This window comes from Armigeres subalbatus, chromosome 2 (genome assembly GCF_024139115.2).
Source record: "Armigeres subalbatus isolate Guangzhou_Male chromosome 2, GZ_Asu_2, whole genome shotgun sequence".
NCBI lineage: Eukaryota > Metazoa > Arthropoda > Insecta > Diptera > Culicidae > Armigeres > Armigeres subalbatus.
This window is the reverse complement of record NC_085140.1, coordinates 218,615,802-218,620,494: the sequence shown is the minus strand read 5'-3', so window position 1 is coordinate 218,620,494 and position 4,693 is coordinate 218,615,802. Positions and strand designations below refer to the sequence as shown.

The 4,693-nt window shown below is 39.5% G+C and overlaps 1 long non-coding RNA gene across 1 annotated transcript; it reads left to right on the top strand.

The window, feature by feature from the left end:
* The first annotated feature begins 3,346 nt into the window (after positions 1 to 3,346).
* LOC134215901 (uncharacterized) lies at positions 3,347 to 4,310 on the top strand. The gene is made up of 3 exons (XR_009980352.1): positions 3,347 to 3,634; positions 3,713 to 3,777; positions 3,903 to 4,310. It is a non-coding gene; the product is annotated as an uncharacterized LOC134215901 (long non-coding RNA).
* Positions 4,311 to 4,693: the final 383 nt, after the last annotated feature.

The following is a 4,693-nucleotide window of genomic DNA, read 5'->3' as shown; positions in this document are numbered from 1 at the left end:
TTTAATAAAATTTATTCCCGAAGATACTGATGCTAAAAAATAACACCCTGAAGCGTTAAAAAAAAAGTTCATGATTTTCGCCAAACGCACCACTGTGTTTTGGCTACGCGGGTAGACATTGGAACCTTGCTACAGGAATTACTTGAATGACTAAGACCTTACTCCAGATATTTTTGTTTGACTTAGAACATATGCTGTAAATACTTTCTATTCTTAGGACCGTAAAGAGCATGTCACGTTGTGGATGTTGTTCTAATTGAGTTTAAGTTTTTGGTGGTTTTACATTACCGTCGACCTCCGTTGCAACTCTATCAGTTCTGATAAACTAACGCTCGGTAGTCATTGTTTCTAGATGAAAAATCTGTAAACTGCTGCGCATTCAAACCAGAAAAGTTCAATTTGGTTTGATATTTGGACTGTGGCTGCCATTGTGTATACGCTATGGATAAAACCTCGGATGAAACCAGTGTTTGTGAGAAATGTTCTCTGAGTGTCGATCCTGTATGCGATCTCTTCACCTTTGTTTCACGAGCCTGCGAAACTGAACAAGATAAATACGAAATCGGTAGAAGAAGAAGTTCTGCTCCTGAAATCAACAGTAGCTGGAATAGTTGAAACATTAGCGAAGATCACAACCGACATTTTTCCGAACGAACCATCACTGCTACATTCGACTCCTATTCCTATTTCCCGTATACCTTTCAACGCTGCCGATGGTAGTGCGCCTGGAACATATAATAATGAGATGCTGCGAACGACGGACGACAACGAATTTGCACTGATTTTAACAAATATCGATGTGAGTGCCACCGAGCGGGATATTCATATGATGGTTTCTCGTGCACTTAGCATTCCAGAACCCGACTACATTAATGTTTCCAGTCTCACACCTAAATGGATGAGTTCAAAATCTCTAGACTATATTTCGTTCAAAGTTATGTTGAACAAACGGTGGAAATTAAGAGCAATTGATCCATCTGTATGGCCAAAAAATGTAAAATATAGGGAGTTCGTTAGAAGAAAAAATGATACATGGAAACCTGGATGCCAATCGATTTCTTGAATTAAGTCAACCGCCGTAAAAGTTAAAATCATATTCTTCTTATTGGCATTACATCCCCACACTGGGACAGAGCCGCCTCGCAGCTTAGTGTTCATTAAGCACTTCCACAGTTATTAACTGCGAGGTTTCTAAGCCAGGTTACCATTTTTGCATTCGTATATCATGAGGCTAACACGATGATGCCCAGGGAAGTCGAGACAATTTCCAATCCGAAAATTGCCTAGACCGGCACCGGGAATCGAACCCAGCCACCCTCAGCATGATCTTGCTTTGTAGCCGCGCGTTTTACCGCACGGCTAAGGAGGGCCCCTAAAATCATATTGAGTATCGATTATTGTGTTTCTAAAGAATGCCTTTAATTTATTTTCTGTTAGTGATTTCCTTGAACAGTATCGATGAATGTAATTTTAGTGTTTGTTTCTGTTTTTGTTTATTTTTGGATTTGTAAAGTAACGAAAATTTAACTGCTATAACGTTTTGGTCATTATTAGAGACAATGTATGTAGGCGTGAAAACATCGCGAAAGTGTGTATTTTCTATGTTAACTAGTTTTTAAGTTCAGTCTGTACAGTTATACTGAAGACGAAGATCAATAAATAAATAAGCTGTAAATCTTGACAGGGGACAAAACTAGTATAAGTTACCGTTTCCAAAACGGCAAAAATTATTCGAATCGGTTCAAAATTGTTGAAGTTGTGAAAATGTCAACACATGTGTTTTTTGTAGTTCTCCAAATCATTTCTACCAAGTCAAATGGGCTCGATACAAACACAATAAAAATCCATGGTGTCCATACTGGCTCTTAGAGGTCATGCGCATGATTCACGATCTAGATATGTCTAAACCGGATGTTCTAAGTTCTACAAATCATTCGGCCACCAAGGCAACTGGACTCAATTCAAAGACAATAGCAAACCATACATACCCAAGAGGTCATGTGAATTATTTACGATCTAGATATGCCCAATGGAGTCTCCAGTAGCCTTGTGAGCAAAGGCGTAGGTTTTCCAATCCGGACATAGCGAGTTCGATTCTCGGTCCGGTCCAGGATGTTTTCGAGTTGGAAACTTTCTCGACACCCTGGGCATAGTGTATCCATTGTACTTGCCACACAAGATACATACTCAGACAATGGCGGGCATAGAAAAGCTTTCAAATAATAACTGAGAAAATGCTAATAGAATACTAAGTTAAAGGCAAATATGTCCAAACTGGATGTTCTGAGTTCTCTAAGTCGTTGTGGAGCTCAGACCTATTGATCAACCGTGTCAATACAAAGTCAATAGTAGCTCACAATGATTCACGATTTGGATGTGTCCAAACCGGATTTATTAAGTTCTCCAAATCATTCGGGAGTTCAAACAAATTCGTCTACCAAGTCAACTGGGCTCAATACAAAGACAATTGTAACTCATGGCGTCAATAAGGCCGTTAGAGAACATGCGCATGATTTACGATCTAGATATGTCTAAACTGGATATTCTAAGATCTCCAAATCATTCTGGAGTTCATACCTATTGATCAACCATGCCAACTAGGCTCAATACAAAGCCAATTGCAACTCATACAGGCCCTTATAGGTCATGCTCATAATTTACGATTTAGATATGTTCAAACCGGATACCCTACGTTCTTCAAATCATTCAGGACTTCAATCCAATTCATCTTTCAAGTCAACAGTGCTTGGTACAAAGCCTGTAGCAATCCATTGTGACTGGCTACTGGTGCTCAGAGACAATGTGCAGTATTCACGATTCATATACGTCCAAATCGAATAATCTAATTTATCCAAATCATTCTGGAGTTCAGACCATCTGATCCACCAAGGCTCGATACATAACCTATGTAGACATGTGCAAATCGGATATTCTAAGATCTCAAATCAAAACCATTCTAGAATTCAGACCAATTGGTCTATCATATTATGAAATGTGCTGGGTACAAAATCGAAAGCAAATCATGGTATAGATATTTCAAAATATTCAAAAACACTCAAGAGTTCAGATGTATTGTTCTACAAAGTCAACTTGGTACTGTAACCGATGGTTCCAAAATTGTGCTTGTGACTCTATCACAAGGAATATTAGTACAAACCGAAATTCGACTCTGTCAGAAGCTCAGTGAGAGACTGGAGTTCTCTCTCTCAATCCCAATCCTTTCCAGCACGCACGGTACCACTCACCCACCTCGAGTTTGTTGACAGCGGTTTGAGCACTGGCAAAAGATACCCAGCCGAAATGGGCATGCATAGATAGGGTAAGAGGTATGGTGTTCACAAATATGACAAATACTAACCCAACGAACTCGGGTTCGTTCGGTTTTCTTATGGAAGTTTCGTAGGTAGAATGCTTGGCAATTTAACACTGTCGATCTCTTCTGTTCCAACCGCTCAAGCGAGCAGTAAAGTGCGCGGCGCGTTAAAAATTTCAAAGTATGCCAATGATAGGCAAATTCTATTAGTGGTGTTTTTTTCTAACATTTTATTGTGTTCTTCAACTTATAGGTCTAGATAAAAAATAAATAGAACGGAAAACTTTGTTAGTGCGTATAAAGTAAAATAGTACGTTAAAAGTGAGTTAGTAGTGTTAGTAGTTACTGAAAACATTGTATAAAATCTAAAATCTATTGTTCAAATCGTTCGTTTAATAGGGTAAACGGCAACAATATCGCCTAACATCGTTACTTAACGAAGAATAGATCCTGTAAAGAAAAAGGTAAAATACATGCACTAAATACTAAAAGCGGTTTAAAATCATAGAAAATTATAATTCTACTTGCTAAAATGTGGTCTAGAAGTCAATCTCAAAATGGCGTGGAAAGCTCTAATTGGTATGGTCAGGTCCACAAAGGGCCTTTTTCTTCTATTTAACAGCTTTTGTCTGGGAAACGCCACCATAATTCCCAGACAAATAAAGACAAAAGGAACAGAAGAATAAGACGGAAGAAGTGGCCATTTTGGATGGAAAGTTGGTGCCACTTATCGCCATATTGAAAGGAAGCTGACATCGAACGTCCCGTGGACAACTCCAGCAATTCCTTTTCGTTGGACAAGGAGGCCATAAGGCGTCAATTCGCCACCCGGCCAAGTAGGCACGTCGAGCGAAGCCCCGGTGGGCTGGATAGGCCGTCGGCCATCACTCCGACCACGAAAAACTTCCGGTGAACCGCCTGAAAGGAAAATTACAATAGCTTCGGCAGGGAGCAACGTCCATCAACCTGCAACGGACGTCTGCCACGATCGCCAGAATCTTCGATCTTGCGATCGATCAGTTACCGCATGTCGCCGACCACACAAGTACCTAGACCTACATACAAAAAAAAACGCAAGTAAAATAATGTGACGTCACAAAAAAAACAAAAACTATAAAACCATAAATTTATGTTATCCACAATTTTCAATACACCATACAGTGCACGTAACGATTGAGCTTGAAGCTAGACTTGAAGGCATTTTAAGGTGTCAAGAAAAGTTCACCACTACTCATAATCATTCCGATAATTCCGATCTAAAATTGAGTTTCACCCCTTCTCTCGCAATTAAGATAAAGAATTTTCTACAGTGTGGTTTTTGAGCGACTGTAAACCATAAGCTTGTTTGTGAGTGTCACAATTGAACCCTGTTTATGTGAA